The 26,583-nt window shown below is 42.7% G+C and overlaps 1 protein-coding gene across 2 annotated transcripts in view; it reads left to right on the top strand.

Moving 5' to 3' along the window:
- The first annotated feature begins 696 nt into the window (after positions 1–696).
- The window catches only part of Rin2 (Ras and Rab interactor 2), a 210,304-nt gene continuing 184,417 nt past the window's right edge, over positions 697–26,583 (top strand). For both annotated transcript variants that reach the window (XM_020170611.2, XM_074074247.1), the window contains exons 1-2: positions 697–845; positions 7,021–7,091. The gene's annotated coding sequence lies outside the window, so the exon portion shown is untranslated. The remainder of the gene's footprint in view (positions 846–7,020; positions 7,092–26,583) is intronic.

Below are 26,583 nucleotides of genomic sequence, written 5' to 3'. Positions count from 1 at the left end.
GGCCTCCAGCGGGGTTACAAAAGGCTTCGAGCTCCGGGCCAAACCACGTTCAGCCTCCCTGCGGCTCCCGCTCGGTCGGGCCGGGCGGGGTGGGGCGGCCCAGCACACACACAAACCCAGGCTGCCCCGGCCCAGCCAGGGCCACTGCAGCTGTTGGGCTCCTACAGTGGGTCCTGCGCTGGAGATCGTGGCCCAGGACAAAGGGCCGCGGCCGCCACTGGCCTCCCAGTGGAGCTTCCCCAGCTCGCGCCGCGGATCCCGGGAGCTGAAGGCAGGCGCTGGGAGTGGGTGCTAAAGGGGAAAATCTCCAAGAACAAACTCTGGTCTTCCGCAGGGAGGCCAGAAAGAAGGCGGGTCAGGGCCGGCCCAGCCAAGTTTGCTCTGGGTTAGATAAACTTTGTGATCCTAGCTTTTCCTGGTGGTAGCCTGGGTTCTCTGTAACCCGGTAAGCAAGAGGGTGGAGGTCTGGATCTGCGGAGGGTGGGCGGTACTAGGGAGTGGGGGGGGGGTGGTCGGACCTGGGGTCGCGCAGGCGCCTTGCTCTCCACCTCCGACCCGATCGCCCCTGCCCCCCCCAGCCCCCGCGAGCTCCGGAGGGTGGCTGGGGGAGGAGGGGGATGGCTAGCGCTGCAACAGGGGGAGGGCCAGAGGCAGACACAAAGCCCTTCCCTCCTCCTCTCTGTCTTCTCCACCCCCTCTCCTCCCCAATCCCCTCCCCCCCTCAGTCTTTTCCTCCTCTTCCTCCTCCTTCTGCTCCTCCTGGGCGGGGAAACCCAGCCCCGCGCTTGTCCGCAGGGCCACCGGTCGCCCCCGCCTTTGGGACCTGCGGGGAGGGCCCGCGCGAGGTAAGGGGCGGCGGCAGCGGAGACCCCACCCCCTATGCCCTCACCCACTGCCCGCCAGGGGAAGCTCCGGAAGCTGTTGGGGGCGTTTGGGGATCCAGGAGCGAAGTGCTGCTCCCCATTCTCCTCCTGTCCGGAGGAGATTTGGGTGTGTGGGGGGGGAAGAGCTAGCCAGTGTCTCCGGGGTCGTGGGGGTACCGATGGGGAAGAGAGCACCAGGGAGTCGGAACGCCAGGACTGGGGGTAGGGTGATGTCCCGCTGCGCTAAGAGGCCTCGGGTCTAGGAAGGGTCACCGAGTGTCCTCGGCTGACCCCCGCAGAGGTGAGGTAAGGGTAACCGCAGGGTGCAGGGGCGATGGCTCGAGGTGCAGGTGTGTGAGCTAATGCGCCGGAGTGGGGAGGTAGAAACCTTTCTTGACCTGTGGGGCCGCCTGCGGTGTGTCAAGTGCGCCCCGCGCCTGTGCTTGCGAGCGATCCGAACCATGGAGCAATCTGGAGCCTGTCCGGGTGCAGGGCACAGGCTCCAACAGGAGACTTCCTTCCCCATGCTTGTGAAGAAGTCCGGGCAGGAGTGTTTGGGCTGCGTATGATTGATGGGAGCACAGCGGGCGGAGGAGGAGTCCTGGGTTCCAACCGCGAAGGGACAGGGCCACTTGCCTGCTTTGAGGCCTCCCCGCCCCCTTCTGGGCTTGGAGTCCACCCTTGGCCTCGGCTCCCACAGCACGGCTTCCACCCACCCGCGGTGGCGCGCCCCTGGACGGCTAGGGGGACAGCAGGGTTTGCAGACGTTAGGCTTTAAAGCCTGTGTTATGTTGCCAAGAAATACAGGGCAAGGTCGGCCCCCTGGGTCCTGAGAGGCGCCTCTCCTCAGAGCTCTCAAATCCTTTCCGAGTTCAGCAGAAGGGACCGCACAGTATAGCTGCACTTTGTTGCAGGATTTGGACACGACACGTTATGGTTTCTTAGGAACATGCTGGAATCAATAAGGAAACTTTAGAGCATTCTTTGTCCACCAACAGGACTTTGTAAATATTGAAACAAAAATAAAGCCTTGGCAGCACTCAGTTTAACGCAATCGTATGTAAAGGAAACTGAACCTAAAAAATCCATAATAAAACAAAATATCAAAATGTAAAATAAAGATAGGTTGTTATGTCCCTGCGTCATTGTGTAAAAGGGACAGTTGTTCCCAACCCCCACCTCAATTAGTCTGGTCCCCTGCTTTGTGGTTTATGAGGTACATGACAGATTGGGCAACTGAGGCTTTGAACATAGTCATGTTTATTGACTGTAGAGCTTTTATGTGCTTTTCTCCTAGTTCAAACAGGGCAGGATGTTCTGATAAATGCATATACAGGTGCTTATTTTCCTCTTTGCCTCAGGCTCTGTGTGTCTCTGTATGTCTGTTCTCAGTGCTTTCATCTCCTTAGAGGATGTCACAGGTCATGGATTGGGAAGGATCTGGGACAGTGAAGGGGCTATTACATTTGGGACTTGGGAAGAAGACCCTTAACCAGAGCTTGGGGCTTGGGGGCTTGCTCTTAGTTTTTGGAAGTAGGGACATGGGGCAAGAGCACCTGATACCAGGACCTCCATTATCTGGAGACATTCCCCCTCCAGACAGATTAGCACAGTGAAGGGGACTCGACTTCCTCTGGGTTACCCGTGTGCTTGTTGAGAGGTAACAGCCCAGCAGCATGCTCTCCTATCCCCCCACTCTTGCCCCCTCCTCCATGCCTTCTCCAAAGTCAAGGACCACTGCCTCCTCCAAAGAGAAGTTCCAGTCTCTAGAAACAACCTCCTTACTTAGTTAAATCCTCTTCCTATGCTTGGAGGAGACAGAGAATCATTTCTCCTCTGTCAAGAGTGTGTTACACTGGAGAGTCCACAATTAATTGGGCATACTCGCTATATTTTATTTTGATGTAGTGCCCAACTTCAAGAGTCCTAATGATTTCAGCAAGGAAAGTTTCCTCCTACTTTCCCTGGTAAGGTGCTTCTCAGCACCACCAGAATTCCATGTGTGTATCAATTCCAAGCAACATGCCACTTGCTCCACTTGCCACTTGCTTCCCAGGGTCCAAAGCCAGATCATAGCCCTTAGGACCTGCAGCTAAAGGAGTGTGTGTTAAACAACTGTATGAATGAATGATTGAATGAACAAAGTATCCCTTTGCTAAAGCATTTTGAGGAACTGCACAGCAAGAAGTACATCCTTAGGACAATAATGCCTCCAAAGAAAGCAGATAGTATTTTTTATAGCCCTTTATAAGATGCTTTTACAGGTAGTAACTCAGTTGTTTCTCACAAGAATCTTAATTGCATTTTGTAGGCAAGGAGATGGAGGCTGAGAGGGGTGAAAGCACCAGGAGCCAGGGCTCCAGGTCCAGCAGTCATTCTGCTACACCCTAGCATACTTGGCTAAAAGTGGCCCTATCTAGAGGCAGACTCCAGGAAATGTGGTCTAGAGCAGCAGTTGCCAGAACATGTGATTTTACTGAGGATATGCTAGGGTTTACAGTGGCAGAGTATGTTAGGTAAATATGCTAATGGTAAGCTGAGTTTTTACAGCAGGATTTTTCAGAGCTTTTATTATTAGAACATGATCTGGGGCTCTAGGATGACACTGCAGTGTGGCATGTTTGCCAACTTTATTTGGCCACAGAGTACTCTTTCTCATGAAGCATCTTCTAGAAACGGTGTTCCAAGGAGTCCACTTGGGGAGGTATTACATCCAAAACCTTCTGCCAGCTAAGTCACTATGTGATGTTTAGGGTGGTAAACATTCATATTCTGGACATTAGGAAGGTGTAGCAACCCACCCTACTAAATTTAACTTGTTGGTTTGCCAGCTTTGTGCATCTGATTGTCAGCTTCCCAGGGTTTGATCAGATCTGAAGCTCGGTAGCTGCCTTCCTGCTGCCCAGAATGTCTCTGATCTCAACCAGTCTTTCCAACCCAAGTGTCCCCAATGCAGCTATGCATATGGGTGGAAACCCCAGAGGTTCTTATACTGAGAGCACTATTCTGTTTTTAAAGGTTTTTGTTTGGTTGGTTGTTTTTGTTTTTTGCAGTGCTGGAAATAGAACCCAGTACCTTGCACATGCTAGCAAGTACTCTATCTACCACTGAGCTACCCGCTAGGCCGAAAGCACTATTTTATCTTGGCTTATCACATCCTTGAGTGGGAATGTGCCCATTCTCTCACTTCTCACTCCCTGGCCACATGGATTCTCTAGGGTGTCAGTGTCTGCATTTAGTTATGAAAAGGTAGCAATAGGCACTCTCTGGAGGGCTCAAGCCAGGACAAACAGGTATCCCTCACCCCAGAAGGTGCAGCCCCCAGTTCATATGCACCCATTGTTTGAAATCAGGTGTGTGTAATCAGAGTCAGCTTGCATGTGCTGTTGGGCACTCTTCACGGGCCAGTAATCCCAGTTATTCAGGCTCAATTGCAGTTAAGGAGGAACTGAAGAGGGCAGGCAGTTGCAGGCACTCAAAGGAGAATTGTGGGCTAATGGAGGAGCCCTGGAAAAGGTGATACAGTGATCAGAAAGGCACACCTACATGGATCTAGTATTCAATGGGAGGTTCCTAAGTCTCCTACACTGAGCAAACTTATCTCAAGATTTCTTTCATATATATATTTTTTTCCAAAATGTGCAAAGTCAAGTCCCATTCAGAGCTACCTTTTGAACAGTAGCATCAGCAAAGTCAAGGGATGGAGTGTTTTGAGAAAACCTTGTTCCTTCCTATTACTGCTTATACTCTCTCTACAACAAAATTAGAGATAAGGGCAAAATAGTTTCTGCTGGGTATTGAGGGGGGGAGCGGGAGGGGGTGGAGTGGGTGGTAAGGGAGGGGGTGGGGGCAGGGGGGAGAAATAAACCAAGCCTTGTACGCACATATGAATAATAAAAGAAAAATGAAAAAAAAAAAAAAAGAGAAAAATGGGCCTATGAGGTGGGGTGGGGTGGGAGTATCAAGGGTTGGTGAGGAAGATGACTGGAAGGATAATGAATCATTAACCAAGCCCTGGAGAGGTCAGGAATCAGTGTGTGCACTTGTATGCTCCTGGGTGCATGACCAAGGAGAGGGTAAGAAGGAAATACTGAGAGTGGTTTTTCACCTTTTGAATTCAAGAGTTCTGTATGTCACCTCCCTAGAAATGTGTAGTAAGGAGCAGGAAACAGTGGGGCACAACAGTGACAGAAACGGTAGTTGATGAACTAACCCAGGGAGAAGCCCCAGGTCAAGAAGAAAGAGGGTCAAGGTGGAATCCCGGAAGCACTTATCTAGAGGGTATAGAGAAGGGACTGTTAAGCCAGGGAGGGGGACGAAGATTCTGTGCTGATAGAAGCCAGACAATCCAGAACTTTCCGCCTGCTAGTTCAGGACCAGCATCTGTTGTGACTGGGTAGAACCCAGGCTCTCCCAGAAGTCTGCTGAGAGTGTGGACAGAATCACACGTTAGTAGTCACTAGCAAAAAGACTCAAGGGCATTATCACATTGTCAATGAATGATTAAAGAACAGTATTTTTAGTAACAGAACCTTTTTAAACTCACTAACAGTTTGGCAAAGTTTAAACAGCCAATTTTGTGGAAGAGACTAAGAAACAATGTTGGATTATTATTATTATTATTATTTTGGTGGTTCTGGGGCTTGAACTCAGGGCCTCAGGCTTGCTAGGCAGGTGCTCTGCCACATGAGCCATTCCACCAGCCCAAAGTTGGATTTTTAAAAAATGAGGCTATGGACTTTCCAGCCTGTGTGAGAGATCTTATTTCTGGTCAAGAATCTTTGGCTGCAAGGCCCTTCATTGCTGGCTTTGAACACCTGCCTAAGCTGATTGACCCTGATTGAAAACTCCTGATTCAATTTTATGTAGGCTAGGTTATAAAGGTGTGTTGGTTTATTTTTAAACCATCTCTAAGAGTGGACAGGAGGGTAAAACAAGTGTTTTTCTGAAATGAGTCGGGGGAGGCGTGGGCATAAGGAAAGGGTGACTGAGGATGAATATGGTGGGTGTATTTTGTATTCATATATGAAAATAGAAAAATGAAACCTGTTGAAATTGTTCTAAGAAGGAGGGAAGAGGTAGACTAATGGAGGGGGGAAATCTAATCAAGATATATCGTAAGCCTACGTGTAAATACAATGTATTCCCCTGTACTATTTATGCTAATTATAAATTAATAATCATTAATGGAATAAATGATATTGCTGAGCTTCATAGTATCCATATGGGAAATAAACTCAAGAGGTGTTCTAAAAATTACTGCTGTGAGCTTGTTATTTTTGTTCAGTGATGTGTGGCAGTACATAGAGGGAGTTATCAGTACATAAATAATCTTCCACTTGCCTGAAATTCTCAGAATTTGAGTTATTTTAAAAATCAGACTTGGAAGCATTTTTTTTTTCCTTTTTAATGAGTGAAGTGTTTAATTTTATTGACTAGGTTAACCCAGTAAGTGGGAGAAAGAAATATTTTGCTTATCATCAGGAATTCAAAACTCAAAAACCCAAACATTTTTCTAGTTTAAATAGCCAGCTGAACTCTAGTTGCTTTATAAAGCATTTTTCTTTATTAAAGAAAACATTACACACATACACACACACCTGTAGCTATAACTCCCCATTGTATTTAAACTGGCTCCATTACAAAAATACTTTTTAAAAGAGAATGGAGGTAGATGTCTCTCCTGTCCATTAACTGAGGGCAGCTGCATGGGTAGGATTGCACTTGAACTTTGAGTGGAAGTCAGCCAAGAGCACACACCTGGCAGCAGTCCTGCAAGCAGCATTCACACCTGTGCAAGATCAGTTCCAGGACTGGCTGATCTCAGCACACAGGTGCAGGATACATAAGGTTGCACCTCCACACCCTTCGGTCAGCTTTTCTTGAAAGTGCTGAGTATCTGTAACTTTTTGTCATTCAAAAATCTTTACTTTTTTGCATAGTCTAATGTTTTATATATTTCCTTTGGACTTCTTTACTGATTCCTATGCGTAGGAAGCCTTTCCATGTCCCCAGATAGAGCCCTTTATACTTTCTTCTAATGTTTGTGGTGTCAATTGTATAGATCATTGTTTAAATTCATTTGCAATAATTCAGCAGGTGGTTTGTAAAGGAAGATGGAAACTGAATTCTTTCTTCCCCAATACTTGGTCCCTAGGCCCAGCATCATTTGGAGCATGAACTGCCTCTCTCCAGCTCTGTACCACATACATGCTACCATTTGGAAAGGTAAGTCCCACTGCTCTTTATGTCCCTTTATCTCCCCCTCCCCTGAAATTTTCTTGACTAATTCACCCATTAGTCCTTTCAGTCAGGTTTATTCTACAGAATTTGTTTGGAATTATATTAAGCCTAGATATTAATTTGGAAAGAGCTGATAGTTTTGGATCCTCTTCATCTGATAAATCTTTGATTGAATTAAAACCCGAAGGTGCTGTGTATATTCAGACCACATACTCATATGGGTCCCTGGGCTGCCTGATGACACACTGGTCCCATGGGGACATGGGTTTCTGGTTTCAGCACTGCTGGCAAGTGTGAGGTCTTGGCTGACTCCAAGGTTCATTTGTACTCTGACCCTTGCAAGGACCCTTTCATGATTCTGCCTCATCTTCCTGGTAGCCTGGCAGGGAATACTGATGAAATATATCAAGGTCAGGAGTGTGTAGTCAGTGCTTGACTTGCGAGACAGACACATCTGCATGGAGTTTGAAATTGAAAACCTCTCATTCAAGTTCTTTGTTATGTTCCTTTCCAGTGGTTTTTCTACTTGGCAGTTTAGAGGTCTGAATGAGGACAAAGGTAGAGGTTCCTGTCTTTTTAGAAAAGGAATTTTTTCCTCTTTCCTTTATTAAAGCGAGCATGGCAACATTAAGAATCTCCTCTGGGTCTTAAATGGACTAGTGTTGCTACAGACAGGAGACTCCAACCCTGTGGACATTAAGACCTATCTACAGGTTTCATGGCTCATGAACAATGGAATCTGTGGTGGGAGAGAAGAGGGAAGGGAAGGAAGGAAAGACAGGTGGAGGAAGAGAGGGAGGAGGGGGAAGAAAATGAAATGACAGATAAAGAGTGTGCTCTCCCAGGGTGAGGATGGTACTTACTTTAACTGGCTTCCTCACAGCTTCTTGGTATCCCTGTTGGGGTTGAGTGACGTGTGGTGTGTGACATGGCAGTCAGGCAGCATCCTGTCCCACCCCTCCACCATGTTCATGGGGTGCCCCACCATTCTTCCTGTATTCTGGAATTCTTGCCTTAACAGATGGTATGTACTGAGAATTATAATTTTTCCCTGGAATACATGTCATACTCCAACAAATAATTTTAGCCATTGTCTTTTCTAAATAGTTGACAGGATGACCTTAGGCTATATATATAATATAAATAATACAGATAACCTCCTGCAGTTTAATGTTAGCTCAGTTATCGTCCTTCTATTAAATTCTATTTTCATAGGACTCTGTGATTGGAGGTGGAGTCATTTCTAAGAGCAGAGCTAGGAAAGAGCAGATGTGGAGTGGGTTTCTGCATACAGAAGGAAGGGGAATTTAATCCTTTCCTGCACATCTACAAAGGATCTGCAGTGGAAGGGGTGTTTAAGCTACAATGGTTGGATTCATTGGTGTTAGTTAGTGAAAAGTGACTTCCCAGCAGGAATGATAAGCACAAGGAATGAGAACTAAGAGGAGTGTGGCGGACTGGGGGAAAGAACATGCCATTCATCTGCACTCCACTTAGAATGCAAGGCTCTCAACTGGATAGCATGAAGAGAGAGACAGAGGACATGGTCCAGACCCTGTGATGGCTGTCAGTGCAGGAAGAGGGGAAAGAACTATACAAGAGGACAGTTTGGGGCAGCATCAATCCTAAAGAATCAGTATGAGGAGAAGGTGATAGTCTACAAAGGAGCAGTCTGTTCCACAAACAAATGCTCAGGTCCTTTGTGAACTTGTGCCCAATCTGTTTTTGTTGTTTTAGACAGGGTCTCACTATGTAGCCCAGGCTGGCCTCAAACTTGCCATCCACCTGCCTCTGTCTTAGATCAAGTGCCCTAAAAGCAGACGCTGAGATGAAGATTCATCTGAAAATGGAATGGGAAATGTTCCTACTGGACAGGAAAATAGAGGAGAGGGAAAAGGAGCTGGCAGGGAAGTAAGCCAAGCAAGAGTGCATGGAGGAATTCCCACTGAGGGAATTGAACTCTATCTCACATGAAAGTTCTGGATACCGTAGGCCCCACGAGGGTGGTCAGATCAGAGACCAGTTTACTGGACTTCTCAGACCCCTGCATCAGTCAGACATTGGCTCACAGCTGCCCCCAGGCACTTGTAGCTCACTGTGCATGCAGGCAAAGCAGGCCCATTCTCTGACAGAGACCGGTATTGGCTATCCAGTGAAATGTGCAGAGACATGGTGAGAAACCTGAGGGTGTGCGGGCAGACCACTGGCAGCACCTGCCAGGGCCTGGGATGTCTGTTCTCAGCTTTGCTCAAGCAGGCAGGGTAGCCGTTATGAAGAATTTACCCGTCTTCATTTCTTGTGATCTCCTAATAATATGAGGAGCAGGAGTTTCTTAGTAACCATTTGCCAGACACGATAACCTGCATGGCTTCCTGGATGGTTACATTAGCCTGCCAGAAACCATCTTTCTCAGCTATGTTTGTTTCTCACTCTTATGCTGCAGATTTTTATGCTTTTAGAATTTATTAGAAATAGTCTGTAAATTATGGGATGCCTATAGATAGGTAAATATCCTTCTTGGAAATACTTAGCTTTCTGTTTCTAGTATTATTGGTTCCAGGTTTTCTAAAGGGTAGCTTTTGATGTGTAGGATAGGGGATTTTGAGCACCTTGGGTTTAGGAAACCAGAAAATATGAGGGTCCAAAGAATTTGCTGACCATGTCAGGCTATGGCAACATGCACCCTCACTATCCAGGCCATTATTTGTGAAATCCTTACTCCATACATGCATGGAAGCATCTGAGTCCATATGCTACCATGCTGCCGCTCTGTGCCATGGTCACCTACGTCCTCCCCTCATCTTTGCTAGTAAGTTGCTTAGGCGCCACCAATGGGATCATAAAAGGGCCAGATATGCAAAATTGCTTCAAACTAACCAATTACAGCAGGTCTCAGAGACAAAGCATGTTGTTACTGAAAGAGTTCTATTAACTTGAAAATCCTACCAGTGATAAATCACCAGTAGAAATTCCATGCATCTTTTATTCTAAGTCTGCCGCAGCTGGAACAATGGTGAGACAGAAGCTGGAATGACATGGCAGGACCCCCTGGTTCAGTATCTCAAGAGATATCATTATAAGGTCTAATTTGAACTATTGATATAAGGTGGGAATTCATCTCTTTTTAAAGTTTTTCCTATGGTACTTTTTGCTTAGTTTAAGGATTAAGAAATCATAAGAATATTAATTTCCAGAGAAAAATGATCAACTGTAACAAGGAAAAAGAGTGGTCAGCATAAAAGGAAAGGGTTACATTTTAGCTATTATTTTTCTGTACCCCATTTAAACTTCTGAGTCATAGCTGGTCTTTTATAGTGTGGGGGATTATTTATATTTCTCATGAAAATATGAAATGCTTCTGGGAAAACTATACTCAGATCCCAGAGAAAGAGAAAAGGGGAGTCTGGCATAGCAACCAAGACTTCCTATTTTTCAGAGATTATGCCTTATAGGGTAGGGTGCTGGGGATTGAACGCAGGATTTTGTGCATACTACTACCAAGCTACACTCCCAGCCTTGGGATTATGATTTTTGTGGGGTTTATTTTTTTGTTGTTTGTTTGAGATAGGATCTCACTACATAGCCTAGGCTAGCCTTGAACTCATAATCCACCTGCCTCAGGTTCCTGAATGCTTGGATTACAGGTATGCAACACCATACCCAACTACCTTTTTTTTTTGTAGTGCTAGGAATAGAACCCAGGACCTCACACATGCTAAGCATATCCACTGAGCCATGTCCCTAGCTTTCAGCTGTGTTTGCTAAATGCAGAAAAACAACATTTGAAGGTAACATGACTATATGATCAATTATATGATTACTATTATTTAATTTAACAGGATTGCCTTTGAGGAAACTTTTTTTGTGGTTGCTGAGAATCTTGACCAAGCTATGCTATTTGACTTCAAAAGTTTTTACATACCATACAAAAAGCCTGGCACAGTGTCAAGAAGGAAGTCCTCTGATTGATAAAGTATTTCCATTTATTCTCTGTGAATGACTGTTTGTATGGGGAAAAAATTCCCCTTGCTCTCAATCTTGTAGAGTATATTAATCAGCTTTCCATCACTGTAACAAAATGCCTGAGATGAGCAATTTTTTTTTTTTTGGCAGTACTAGGGTTTAAACTCAGGGCCTTAAACTTGCAAGGCAGGCAGTCTACCACTTGAGCCACTCCAACACCCCTTTTTTGTATTGGGTATTTTTTAGATAGGATCTCAACTGTTTGCCTGGCTGGCTTCAAACTGCAGTCTTCTTGATCTCTGCCTCCACACAGCTAGGATTATAGGTATGGCCACCAGTGCACGGTTTAAACTGTCAAATTTATGAGCACAGAGTTGCTCATAGTATTCCTTTTTTTTTTTTTTTTGTGGTACTGGGATTTGAACTAGGCCTCATGCTTGCTAGGCAGGTGCTCTACCATTTGAGCCACTCTGCCAGCCTGAGATGAACAACTTTTAAGAAGGAAAGATTTCTTTTGGCTCAGTTTCAGAGGTTTCAGTCCATGGAATAGCATTTTTCTTATACAGTTCCTTTGGCTTAGCTGTCCCTTTGCACTCTGCCTCATGAGCTACCTTCTTCTCCAGGTGTCATTCCATGTTCTGTAATTATAACCCCTCCTTTGCAGAGACCTCAATCCTCTTGCCTGGTCTCTCTCAGAGTATGCTCTTCACTGTATCCCAACCCTGGCTGAAGCACACTTCCCACAGGCTGTGCCGCCATAGCCAGGTAGACATAACCAGAAAAATCATAGCTGCTGTTGGTCTCATGGGCTTCTATCCACATTCCTGATCCATCCACTCTCCTCTTCTGATCAGTCTTTGAAAAACTTGTCTTATAATTACACTTACATATATGGGAAGAAATAAAGTTTTAGGAACTAATACAGACATGTACTGTGTAAGGATATTCTTGATCAACAATATAGGTAGTCGCCCATAAGATTAATCTCCTAGTGACCTTGTATCTGTCTTAGTTTGTCTAAGTATACCCTATGATGTTTACATAAGAATAAAAGCACCTACAGTTTATCATTAACACATGACAGTACTTGCTACTCTGATATTTTTCTTCTCTCTGATCATATCCTATTTCACTTAATTAAAAATATTCTGGTGGCAACCTTCTAAATGGATTTCACAACTCATTAATGGTTTCTCATTATTTCATCTGATTCTTCTCTATACAGTCCTCCCCGGCCCGCCATCCTAATTCTTATTTCAGGAAGAAATATTCCCACCACCACATGACACTCCCACCCAAATCTATACTGGATGTTCTGCCTCAGTGGATGGGATGTCTGTGCTCCTCTCCAGGGTCAACCCCTCTGCTTTGTGCAGTAGCTCCCAGCTTCTCTCACATCCTCAAGGACATCACTGCAGCAATTGTCATTCTCTTTTCTTTTTCTCTCTCCATTCAGGAATAATCACACTGTAACTTCACCCATCTTTAAGACACTTCTTTTGACCCCATATCCACCTCCACCTCTGGCCATTTCTCAGCTTCATTTTCCAACAGAACTCTTCATAGGACAGTCTGTGTTCACTGTCTCCAAGTCCCTTTTTCCCATTCTCTCTGAGCTCCATTTCAGTCAGCATGCTGCACCCAAACTGATTTGTCAAAGTCACTAATGGCCTCTGTGCTACCAACTCAGTTGCCAGTTTTTGACTCCATCTCATTTGATTTTTCTAGCAGCATGTGACATTGAACCAAGGGAGAAGCCCTGTGTGACTGCATGCAACACATATGATGAAGCTGGCCCGGGAGCGTGCAGGTCTCATTTTCAAGTCATAGGAGACATAGCTCCACTGAAAAGCACTTTAAATCCCAAGTAGAATTATAGCAACTAAGGGTACTGAGTGTCCTCAGTGTGCCAGACTCTGCTCAGGGCTTCACATGTGCCCGCCTCAGTTCAGATTACCTGACTAGCTTGGGAGGTAGTTACCTCGTATATCATTCCCCTGATATGCATGACATAGTTGTATTTCCCCCATTTTTTCTCAGATGGTAGAAACTGAGGACCAGGGAGCTGAAGTAATTTATCTGTGGTTTCAAAACTTAAGAAAGTGGAGGAGCCATAATTAAAGCCAGGTCTGTCAAACTGGTACCTATGCTCTTAACTACTCTATAATGGCTCCAGAATAGCTGTGTATGGAAATGTGGTCTGCATTCATTTTCCAGGTCTGCATAACAAAAGACTTCAAACAAGTGACTTCAAACAGATAAACTGTTCTGGAGATAGAAGTCTCTAGGGCTATGCTTCCCTAAAAGTGCTAGGGAAGAATCCATTCCAGGCCTCACTTCTTGCCCAGCTTCTGGCATCGTCAAGTATTCTTTGACTTGCAAATGATTCTGTGTAGTCCTCCATATCCACATGATGTTCTCCCTGTGTGTCTTCATATCATCTTCCCTGCGTGCAGGTCTGTGTCTGGATTTCCCTCTTCATACTGGATTAGGGCCCACATAATAATTTCATCTTTACTTGTCTAAATCTGCCCTTACCCTGTTTCCAAATAAAGTCACATTCAGTGGTATTGAAAGTTAGAACTTTAACAGATATTTCCTGGGTGGGCATAATTCACCTCACAACCAGGTGTAAAATGAGAGATCAAATATCCAGGAAGTGTGACCTTGCACACAATCAGAAAACCGTCAGGCATCCTCAATGGTAAGTAGTTATTCCATGGTTAAGGTGCCTCATTTGAGTAGCCTCTATCCTGCCTTCAGCTGCTGCGTGCAGCAGCTTTGGTACCTTCTCAGGCATGCGTATAAGCAGAGGATGGGAGCTGAAGGCTTAAAGAAATGGACAAGCAAAGTGACCATTGATTTGATGACATGCTGCCCATTAAGCTAGCGTGGCTGGTTTCCAGAATCCTACTGGCACTGTTAGGTGCCAGGCACGTGTCTCTGAGGTGTTGCCACTTAATAACTGTAACATCTTTCAGCTGGCTTCAGGCATGCTAGAGACCAAATGACTTTATTTGGGAGATTAAACAATAGAATTTCAAAATTCCTGATTGCAGTCACTATAAAACATCATGGATTGTATAATAAAATAAATACAAATAATTCACTGATAACATAAAAGTAATATAAAATTATTGAAATAAAAGAAATAATTTTAGCTTGTATAAAACTTACCATTGTGCCTTTGATTTGCACCTTGACCAATTCGCAGTTCCCTTCACCTTGGAGGATGCTCATTCTGACCCTGAGGTCCTGTCCTATAGAGCAGCTGTTCTAGGGGGCTGCCAAACAGCTACCACAGGCAGAGTTTGGAGGCCTTTGGCTACATAAAATTGGTAAATAAAGTGCTCAGATATCTAAACTCTGCTTGCATCATGCATAGAAAATGATTTGAATATCAGTTTGTCTCCTTTACTACCCCCAGTGGCCAAGCCCCAGTTTACTGGAAGCAGTAGAGAGTGTCTTGGAATTTCTTGAGAGGACAGGGTGATGGAGTCGCATTTAGAGCTCAATACAGCACAGCCTTGATTTCAATTTCCAAGTAAAGTTAGATAAGCATGTGGACTGGGCACATTGTATTTTTCTTAGAGCAGCAGCTGATAAAGGTGATAGTTTTGCAACTAGAAAAGTGGGGAAAAGATTAAGAGTCAAAAATTGCAGAAAAAGTCAGAAGAATATTTACCATGAGGAAAAGGCATGATTCCCCTCTTGCCTTCAGCCACTGTGGCATGTGAAGGAATTAAAAATGCCTATAAAAGCATTTCATAATCTAGGAAAAGGACAGAAGGGAGTGAGACCCATGCATTCAACATCAAATCACTGTTGAGTACTATGTTGTTAGTTCAACTATGTTGAGTGGTGAGGTACTTCCTAATCTCCATGCCATTGTCCTGTCTTATGGAGATGATGATATAATAGGATCTTGTGTTTGAAAGATCACCCTCCCTTCTGATTATAGAAAGGGTTTCAGTGGAGCAAGATATGGTTAGCAGTCTCCAGCTTAGATAAAGCCAGGCAAGGATGATACTGCATTAGGAAAGGGTATGGGGATGCTGTCCTAGGATCAGCAAGATGGTAACAAATGCAGAATTTTATATTTCTAAATATGGTGTCCAAAGTCCTTAAAAAGGATTCAAGGATTGACTGTTGGCTTATTTCCCTCAGCTGCATAAAGATATGAGACCCATGCAATAAGCCCACTTTGGTATTACCAGGACATTAGCATCTGGTTTCTTCTAACGCAGAGGGTTTCTGAGTGTGGCATAGCTATGCCTGCCTTGTACTTTGGGACTGAGGATACCACTTCATTTTGTCAAAACATTGTTGATAGAGTTCTCAGAGGTGGGAGCACAGATGATCACCATGAGAACCGTTGTTTATTGAGTGCACAGGTGTGTGTGTCACTCTTGGACTGGACAGAGTTCCACATGCTACCTTATTAAATACTCATTTCCATCTTTAAGATGGCGACTCTTATAACCATTCTACAGTAGGAAAACAGAGGCTTGGAGAATATAGATAACTTGCACCAGGTCATGTTAATCCACGGTACCCATTGGCAGAGCCCAAAAACATAAGTGACAAGCCTAACCATTTTCTAGAAGTTGGAGTTTAAGGAACATTTCCATTCCATGGCCCTCCATTGTTCAGCTGAGTGTGGGACTCTGAATTCAGGAGCCTTGTGTCATCCTCTGAGGGCTGACCCAGCCTCTACCTCTACTCCAGGTGTAGCTGTAAAGAAGTGCCCTGGAAATTTAGTTTTACAGTTTCCCTCAAACAGAAATACCAATACTAACAAATATTTTTTGTGATATTTATTTATATTTATTAATGACTTTCCCAGGCATTCTCTGGCCTCAATCCTTTGTGTGCCCTAAAGTGTACTATTTCACTTTTAAGTTCTGGACTCTCCCCTTACACACGTTTCTACTCTCCATAGTTTTAGTTACCTGTAGTCTGAAGTGGAAAGTTCCAGAAATAAATGATTTATAAGTTTTAAATTGCACACCATTCTTAGTGGCATGATGAAATGTCACACTCTTCTGCTGCATCCTGCTCAGGATGTGAATCATCCCTTTGTCCAGCGTATTCATGTGGCATTCACTATTCACTGAGTAATCACCAGTCTTCTTGATTAGGTCAACTATAGCCTTCTTCATATGTTATTACAATTGTTCTGTTTTATTCTTAGTTATGGATGGTAAGCTCTTACTGTGCCTAATGTAGAAATTCAACTTTATTATAGGCATCGTGTGTAGGGTAAAGCAAGATCCTTCTTTCTCCCCTTTAGTTCTTACATGGGCTCTTTTGATGTAGGAACCCGATTACTACAAGAGCTGATTAACAAGAGAAAAGCATACTAAATTTATTAGATGTACATGTACATGGGGACCTTCACAGGAGAATGGAGTCCAAAGAAATAACCAAAGCAAGACACTTTTTTGGGGGGGGAGCAGTACTGGGGTTTGAACTCGGGGCCTCATGCTTGCAAGGCAGGTGCTCTACCACTTGAGCCACTCCACAGCCCTTTTTTGTGTTGAGTATTTTCGAGATAGGGTTTCATGAGCTATTTCCCCGGGCTGGCTTCAAACCAAGATCCTCCATGATCTCTACCTCCCGAGCAGCCAGGATTACAGGTGTGAGCCACTGGTGCCCGGCAGCAAGATGCTTTTATATGTTTTAGACAAAGAGCAATAAATCTATGAAGGAGTGACAGGACAAATGGATATCTGGACTAGGACAGCAGTTTGTAGGGATGTTATTAAGAGATACATGGCAGTGTTTAGAAGCTTATGGAAGACAAGGGTTAGCTCAGAGTTTGTTTATTTGGGTTCATTACATCCTCAATTGCTGGTCTTCAGTGATCAAGGCTATTTTCTAGCCTTGGCCTGAACAGGACACTCTCCTGTTCCTTAGGTGATTTCAGCTTTAAATAATCAATATGCCAATTTGACCTATTTTTTTTAACTCTTTCACATGTACAGGAAAAAACATTTCTATATAGGATTAGGTACTGTCTGTGGTTTCAGGCATCCCTGGGGACCTCAGAAAGCTCGTTGGAGTGCAACAAAGAAACTGAGGCTCAGAAGAACCACATGCATTGCTATAATGAATGGTGGTTGGGATTGTGTTCCAGGCATCTCAACTTTTCTACAACTCTGCGCGTTTCCTTTCTACTTTTTTTTAAAGTCCATCTTTCCAATTTATTTAAAGTAGCTGCTTTCTTACCTTCTTTACTAAATCCTACCCCATTACAGTACTATCCAAATTCTTTTGCTGTGCTTCTTTATTATTATTACTGTTGTTGTACTGGGGGTACATTGTGGCATTTCCCAAAGTTCTTACAATATATTATAGTTGAATTCACCTGCTCCATCATTTTCCTTTATCTCCCCTCCCCCCATTCCTGGAATAGTTTCAACATGTCTCTTTTCTCCATTTATATACATGTATACACAATATTTGCACCTTTCTACTTTTTCTCACAGCCAATACAGAGTTTGGATTGAGAATACTACCAAGTCAAAAGGTATAATATCCATAAGTATAAGTAACTTAAAAGAGAAAAGAGGACTATGGGGCTGATTCAATGAGAGTGCTCATGGAAGCATTCAGGAGGACCTATCTTGGTTCACCACAAAGGAGACCTAGTGGTAAACCTAAACATTCATTGCAAGTCTGGATCAATCCCAGAGGGTGCATCAGTGAAGGGATTGGAAAGTATCTGACTGCTGAATTTCTGGAAGTTCTATGTATCAAGCTCTGTTTCCTTGCATCAAAATAAAACCTGGCATTCAAAGACAAGACAAGAAAAATCTTCATTATAATAGTAACAGCTAGTGTTTAGTCTGTGTCACCATGCAGCAGGTGCTGAGCTAAGTGCTCTTTTCTGAGCCAGGTCTTGGGCTTGGCATGTGACAGGTGTCATCCCGTGTCATTCTTACAGCAGTCCTGAGGGTGGGGCATTTCTTATCACCCACAGTTCATCGGTCAGTAGAACTGAACCTCACAAGGGTGTGACTAACTTGCTCAGAATCCCAAGATGAGAGAACGTGGAAGCTTCAGAGGATTTCAAGAAGGAATGTGATTCCAAATTCTAGGATCCATGTGGGATGAAAAACTGATTCATTCTGGCAATACTTGTTACATTGTAGACAAGCAGAGAGCCTCAGATAAGTATCCCCAGGCCCAAGCATTGGAAATACAAGTATTCTTCATAGCCAGAACACTGAAATTTTCTAAGCTAAGACCTTTGGTGGTTAAATAATCTAGCAGTGTCATGGATCTCAAAGGCATCACAGATATTGCTTACAGAGCTTGAGTTAATGTGATTGGCTTGGATTTTAGTGGTGTCAGCATACTTTGTGCCTCTAGGGAAAGAAGACATCAAATCTTAGGCTTGCCCAAGCATGGCAAACCAGCCTATTTCTGGAAATTAGAGTGTTTGCCCTAAAGAGGCAATGTTATGACTTTTGCAATAGTTGAACATTTTCCTCCCTGTTTGCATATCATTAATAGACAACAGCTTTGATTTCTGATTATAAAGGTAATATCCACTCATTGTATACAATTTGAACAATTCAGAAAAATACGAAACACCAATGCCTCATTGATTCAACTATTGGGCCAGAGTATAATGTAATTCAGAGCATGAATTGTTAATGTGGAAGATAGATATTTTCTCCTGGGTTCCCTGTGCCTCCGTTTCTCTTTCTTTGAATGAACCAAAAACATCAACTTTGTACCAAATTGGCCTCTTTGAAAACATGACCCAAGTTGGTTTACCCCTTAACTTAGACATTGGGCATTCCCTACTTGATGCATAGATATATTTATTGCATGGCTGCTCAGCAAGTGTTCAGTAGGATCCACTGATTGACTGCCTGGGTGCTGAGATGTCAAGCCATGCAGGTGACAGGAAGAGCCAGTGTGCCTGATAACTTTGTGACACAGTGAAGGGATGAAGATATGCCTAATCCATTTCTACTTCTCCACATATAATAGCCGCTTTGGGAAGTGACCTCACCCAAGAACTCAGAGCAGCAGTATCCCATGATTGGCAGTGGGTTTTCTAGCATTCTGTAGGTGTCAGTGGGAGGAATTCTGCAGAATCCAGCTCCTCCCTTCCTGGTGGTATTGCTGTGTCACACCAGAACACCACTAATATTTCTATTATGCAAGAATTGTAACTGGAAATACCCTATGTTCAATGAGGTTTACATTGATGTAGTTTTCTCAAACTAAATTCCTCATTCAGTTCATTCCATGAACAGTTCCAGAGAAGTCACTGCTTATAGAGTCTTGCCATGGATGTCAGAGTGACCACCCCACCAGAGTCCCTGTTAATATTTGCCAGGGCCATACCATGGGTTCTCCATACACTCCCATCAGAACCTTCTTGGGGACTTCCCTGGATCTCAGGTCCATGGGCATCACATCCAAGGCTACCTCTTATTCTCACCCTGCTTGAATGGGAGGACCCAGTTTGGGGTTGTCTTCTTGGCTCTGACCTGGGCGACACCAGTACAGATGACTCTAGTAGACTGGAAGTAAGGCCTTGCACTAGGGAACTGTTTTTGTCTGTGTTCACCTGGAAGCAGACCATAAACAAGGATTGAGTGCAATTGGTTTATTTGGAGGGTGATCCCAGCAAACCCCAAGGGTGAAGAGTACAGGGCAGGTATTCATACACATCTCCCCTCAGATATAGGTTGAGGGATTCGAGGGACTGGAAAGACTGATGCCCAGCACTTCAGGGACTTACTTCTCTGGAGGGCCAGAGAAGTAAGTCCTCAGGCAAAGAGATGCAGATGCTGGCAGTGTGGAGTCAGGGAGACTGGCACTAAAGAGGGAACACGGCAGTACGTGCAACAGCTACACCAGTGGTGAGGCCCAGGTTAGCACAGCGAGAAGCCAGCCTGTATCTGAACTGGTACACAATGCCCGAGAACCCTGATGAAAATCTGTGATGTTCTCAGTATCCTAAGACAGCTTGCAAATAAGATTTGGCTTTTCTGATAACTCCTATGACCTGTGATTTCACTGAGAGCAGAAATTGCCATAAAGGGTGTTGTGCCCTCTGATGTCATAGTTAGGACAGAAGATTTTGCCTATTTTGGTGACAGCTGCTGATACTTAAGAATTGTAGCTTTGAGAATGCATTAGTTGTCAGAAAGGAATGTAAACAATTGTGTTTATGCATGTGTTATTACAAAAAGTTCCTTGTTTAATATGTATTAACTGTCACTCAATTCACTCTCCATGTTGGTGGGTTCTAAGTCCAAGGATTCAAATAACATCAGAAAATATTCAATAATTAACCATGCACTGAATATGGACAGACTTTTTTCTTGTCATTATTCCATAAACAGTGTGGTTTAATAACTGTTTTATAGCATTTATATTTGTATTAGGTGTTGTAAGTTATCTAGAGATGACTTCAAATATATGGGTGAAGTGCATAGATTATAGGCAAACTCTATGTCATTTATGTAAGAGATTTGAGCATCCATGGATTTTGGTATCCTTAGGGGTCCTGGAACCAGTTCTCCTAAAGATACTGAACTAAGAAATGCCTGTTTTGTGAAAAGTAAACAAATTTGGGTAAAACAGGTATTTTTAATGCAGTAAAAACATATTAAACATATCAAACATATAAAGCACTATTAAACATAAAAGCTCTGAGTTGCAATAGAACTATGGTGATTAACTAGATCCAAATCTCTTCTCATCACTTAAGAAAATCATCCTAATCAACAAATAGAATAATCGTTTACACATGCCCTCAGAATTACTAAGAAACAGAATTCTACAAGGAGAAGCCTCCAGAAAAGCAGGGAATCCCAGGAAAGGCACTTGCCCCTTGGAAACTTAGTGATTTCGAGAGAGACAGCAAAAAGTATAAAATGAGGGTCCTGTGGAGATCAAGAATCAATCAGAAGACTCCTCTCCAAGAGGAAACATTAGACAATAAAGGAATGACACTGTTTCACTATTTCAACAGCAGAGGGCGTTATTGAATCAGGAAATCCAGTTAGCCACCCACATGCTGTCCCTTGATTGTTTCAACTCTTCTGCTGGTCCAGAAAAGAAAATATATTGAAAAAGGAACAAAAAGTAGCAGAGAGCATGCAAGCAAAGCTCCAAGAAGAAGAAAACAATCTGGGAATCAAAGCATTTTGGATGATAAGTGTTCTCATTGCTTGCAACCACCCCCACACATGCACACACACATGCGCGTGCGCGCGTGCACATACACACGCGCACACACACAAATACACAGTGTTCCAACATTAATTAAATATCCTAGGATTAGTATTTTCATATGTAAAAAAATATATCCTTGAATCATAAGCTCAAAAAATCAAAACTAAAATAGATAAGACTCAGGAAGATATGAAATGAAAGTTGGTGCGATTCTAGAAGGAAAATGAACAAGTTTAATTTTTGGACCTTCATGCTATCAATGGGACCATCCTGTTAGAAGAAGCAGATCAATAATCACCCATTACCTTTTGTCTGTCTTTTGTGGGTCCCAACCCCAAGGCAAGCATTGCCTACATAGAAGCTTACTGACTCTTCCAATGGAAAACACTATAAGGCCAATCTAAGCCATAGTTTTTATTTCCAAGTTCTTTATTAGCTAAACGAAACTGTATGAAATATCCCCATGCTTTCTCAGGGCAAGTCAAGTGGTACTTATGGAATAGATTAAACTTTCCAAGAGGAGCTTCATTCTCCTTGGTAAAATGTCAAAATTTCAGAGTTTAACTTTTCAGACATGGTTCCAAATTGTAATGAGTGACCACAATAGATTATACCATATTTTAGAGTTGAAGAAGCAATTTCCATACATTATACTTACCATGGAGGTTGTATGTAAGCCAGAAAACATGCTATAGTTCCCCCTGCTTCTGTGTGATCAGAAACAACTTTGAAATGCTTCGTCTTGGTGTATATGTCTAAAAGGTGAGAATGGCTGTGGCTTCCTCACATGTACCACTTGTAATACACTGTTAAATTTAGAATGTGACAGCATCATCCATTCATCCTACATGTTTCCCTAGCCATCTCCCCTTCAATCATTTCCCTTGAATCTGGGTGACTTTGTGTCTAACTTGTAACCAATAGAATGTCACAGAAATTATGCTGCATTATTTCTGAGGATGTCAGAAAGGAAAAGATAATGCAATTTTCACCTTACTGTGGTACATTCTTGCTGGAGCTCTGAGCTGCATTATCTGAACAGATTGTCCTGAGGCTACCATGCTGTGAGGAAGCCCAGACTAGTCCATGCAAAGAGACCACATGACAAAACCAGGAAACTACATGAAGAGAGAGATGCCCTGCCCACTCTCCAGCTGTTTCAGCTGTGCCTCATCCTACCACCATTCTTTCTTCCAGTTCTATCTACCATCTGGTTGCAGCCACATTTGAGGCTCTTAGCCAGAACTACCCAGCCAAGCCCTTCCTGAATTCTAGACCTTCAGAAACCATGGTAATAATAAAATGATTATTGTTTTAAGCTACTGAGTCTTGTGGTCTTGTTATGCTGCTTTAGATAACTAGAATGAATGAAGCCTCAAGGAGTAAAAGTGTTTCCAGAGAAGGAATAGCAGCTTGCCCAATATCTCTTTTGTGTTAGTTTTTGTTTTAGATAATTTTTAAAGAGGACGATGGTAGACCAGAACATACCATGTTCATGAATTGGAATATTCTCTCCCCTCCAGATAACCTACAAATTAATTGAAATTCCAATTGAGTTGCTGAAGAATTTCTTTTCTATATAAACTAATAAGGCAATTCCAAAATTTAGATGGAGATGGAAAATAATTATAATAACCAAGGTAATATTTTAAAATGCCAATATAGCTATAGGTCTTTTGTAACCAATAATCAAGACTTGCTAAATAATCAAGACTGTCACGTCAGAGCAATGATAGATATATAAATCAATGGACAAAAGTGAGAGTCCAGAGATCGACCTACAAGATATATAGTCACTTGACTTACAACAAAAGCTACACCACAACTCAGTTGGGAGAGGATCGTACTAGGTCTTTTCCACAGATGGTACTAGGTCTGTTGGACATTTCTTAGAAAAAATGAAACTTGATTCCCATGCCATACAGAAAAAACTGTTTCACAATGAATCACAGACTTAAATGTTAAAATAATTGACCTTCTAGAAGAAAATATACAAAAATATCTTCATGACCCTGGAATATACAAAGATCTTTTAAAGTGAACCCATTTATTCACTTAAGATTTGTGTACTTTACTGTATAAAATGTACACTTCCAAAAAAAAATCCCCTTCCTTTGTTTTGTTATTTGGCACTCTTAATTTCTTCCCATTGCTTTAGGACTTCTCTATCTCTACTAACTTCTTTTCTTTCATGTTGTACAAGATTCTTACCACAGGTCACTATTTCCTGTCACTTCAATCTGTATCTTGGGCATCTTACCTACTGTGGCTTCACCTGCCTGCTTTCTGTAGGTGGCTCTTCTCTGCTCCAGTCTGCCGCCTCCTGTGGGTCTTTGGAATGACAGAGACATCTGACTCTTACCAAGTCCTCATCATATGCTTCAATCCTGTCTGTAGCATCCCACAGGGTGATTGTCCAGTCTGTATTTTAATCTTTGAGGAGGAGGAATTTGACTCCATCCTAAAGGTAAAAATCCGGAATTCCTTGTCTTCAGTTACAACTTGCCTGCCTCCAATTCTATTCTTTGACTCTAGGTCAGCCTCTCATTGTTACTGATCAAGTCCATTTTCACACGATAGGATTGAGGGAGACTTTCCTGCTTTTTTTTTTCTCCAAGTAAACCAAGATTCCTTCAAACACATTTCCCTAATTATGGCCACATATTTTGTTTCTGTGCGCTTCAAAATAGGCCACTTCTGGGTGCTATTCCTTTTATTTGCAGCACCCAGAATTTAACAGAAGGTCTGAGGGTGGCCTGACCTGTCTAGACCACCACCTTTCTCATCATTGATGCATTTATTTTCTGGATATAGTTATCCATTTGTGTCTGGTACTTCCTTAGCAGTCTCTTGGGTTTATAAATTTGGATTTTCCCAGAACTTCAGACTCCACATATCCAAAAATGAAATAATCCAACACCCCCTGACACCACAGTTCCCCCAGTCTTCATAAGGCTAGCAGGCCTGGGTGCCTGCACCTCATATAGTTAAATATTAATTAGAAGGGGGCAGTCGTTGCACCTTTTTTTCATCATTCTCTATTTGTATATGTGGGCTTGGGGGAAGGGACATTTTAGTGCTGATGCAGAATTACCCATTTATTACTGTTAATTTTTTAACTGTTAGATTTTTCAAGTTAGACCCAGCTCATCTAAAAATATTATGATCACCCACCTGCCCATACTGGTTTGTCCTCCCAACTTCCTTATGGGCTGGGTGGCCATATCTGCCCCTCTGCCTCCTGCCTGGCACAGGTGAGAACGGTTTCCTTCCTGAAGAGCACCTTCTTTTCTAGTTCCAGCCCATAGTTCCCTAGTTCAGGTCTCCTTTGCCTTCCCTAAGTACCCTTCTACCTCGGGTACCCACCTCCTCACTCAGATGCAGGTTTGCAGATGAAAATGGAAATTCTTCCCCTAGTCCCAGCCCTTACCTGGCCTGTCTCTCCTTGCAATCCCCAACTGCCTGGGGCCAGCCAAGATTCTAATGCTTGTACCTTGGCACATCTGCTTTTGGCCAAGTAATTCTGCCAAAATTAAAAGGCCTTTCCCCTCACTCCCCCAGCCAAAACCACACCCATCTTCTGCACCCCTGGCAGGTAGCCCACATCTAAAACAGGACCCCATTTGTGTCCCTGCAGTGTCCTGCTTAGACCTTGAACAGAATCAACAAGTGTTTGTTAAATTGAATAAACAAACGAATTTCTTGTCCTACTTCTTTAATCAGCAAAATAGAATTAGAAATTGTTGAAAATTATCGTGAAAATATATATAGATATATAGATGTAGAAATATTGGTCATTCATGGATATAAGAGGTTTACAAACTACTGAATATGTTTATTTGAGAAAATGACAAAAAATCTTGTGGATTTTATTCAATCTATGTATTTAAGAAAGGCGCAAAGAATCTAATTTGATAGTTTCAGTGCTAATGTTTAGATTACTTAAGATCAACAAATTCTTGGTTGGATCTTTGAAATAAAACATGGCAGAGTAAAAGATGATTGGCCAGGAGAGGAGATCTGCCTGTTGCCTCAGATGTTACTACGTGGAAGTGAGAAAAACTCTTTAGGTCATAGCAACAGAGCTTCATTAAAATAATTGGTTGAGGAAAATGAACCGAGAAGTCCATTTTAAAGTAATCTACAGTAATCAAAATCATCTTCATTACACCAGCATCTGGGAAGGAAATAAAAAATATACTTTAACAAATTTTTTGTCTTATTTTTATTTCTTTTTTGGTAACAAATTTAAACCTCATTTTTCACAGGTACTATCCTTTTTTTTTAATCAAAAATAAATTATTCCTTGGGATAAATGTTCCTAGAACTGGTTGGAATTTGAACTCAGGGCCTCACACTTGCTAGGCAGGCACTCTACTACTTGAGCTGTATGTCCAGCCCAATGTTGTCACATTTTTAGAAGTTAAAAGAAATAAGTAAAATTAATTTTAATAAGATGTTTAATCCAGTATTTCAAATATTTCAACATGTGATTAATAGCAAAATTTATTAATTTACATTTTTTTCATACTAAGTCTTCAAAACCTGGTGTATATTTTTCTATTTACCATACATCTTTATTTTGACTTGCCACATTTCAAGGGATCAAGTCCACATGGTGCTAGTGGCTACTGTTTTGGACAGCCCACATTAGAGGGTCTTAACTCTAATAATAGTAGCATGGTTTTCCTTGAATGATATTTTTTTCTCTTTGTCTTCTCCCCCAGAGAGATAGATGATGCTATAGTTTAGATCTTCAATATCTCTCAAAGCTTTGATCTCGAAGGTAGCACTGCTGAGAGATGATGAACCCTTCAATAGGAGAGGTCTAGCAAGAGGTCTTTAGATCATTGGATGTGTGTCCTTAAAAGGCACTGGAAACCCTGGTCCCTTCCTTGCTCCTTCTGCTTTCCAGCTGCAAGGTGAATGTCATGTCTCCCACTATGATGGGCTGCCTCATCACAGGTATAAAAGCCATGAGACCACAGACTGATATCTCCAAAAATATGAGCCAAAATGAGCCTTTTGTCTTATCAATTATTTCAATATTTATTATAGTGACTAACAAAGATGGTAATGCCTTTCTCTTAAAGAAAAAGGCAGGCATTTAAAAAGTACTCCAGGACACCATCTTTCATAGCCAGCCTAATCCTAAGATTTTCATGAACAAAAAGCTCAAAAGGTTTTGGGAGAAAATGAAACACATGTAATGCTTTTAGATCATACTGCATAGATGCTTCAGAAGTCTTGATGCTAAGAAGCCTATTTCACTTAGTGTAAGAAGCCTATATTTCCCATTTAGTAG

Source organism: Castor canadensis, chromosome 5 (assembly GCF_047511655.1).
Source record: "Castor canadensis chromosome 5, mCasCan1.hap1v2, whole genome shotgun sequence".
Lineage (NCBI taxonomy): Eukaryota > Metazoa > Chordata > Mammalia > Rodentia > Castoridae > Castor > Castor canadensis.
Note: the sequence above shows the minus strand (reverse complement) of the source record. Positions and strands in the feature narration are given on the sequence as shown.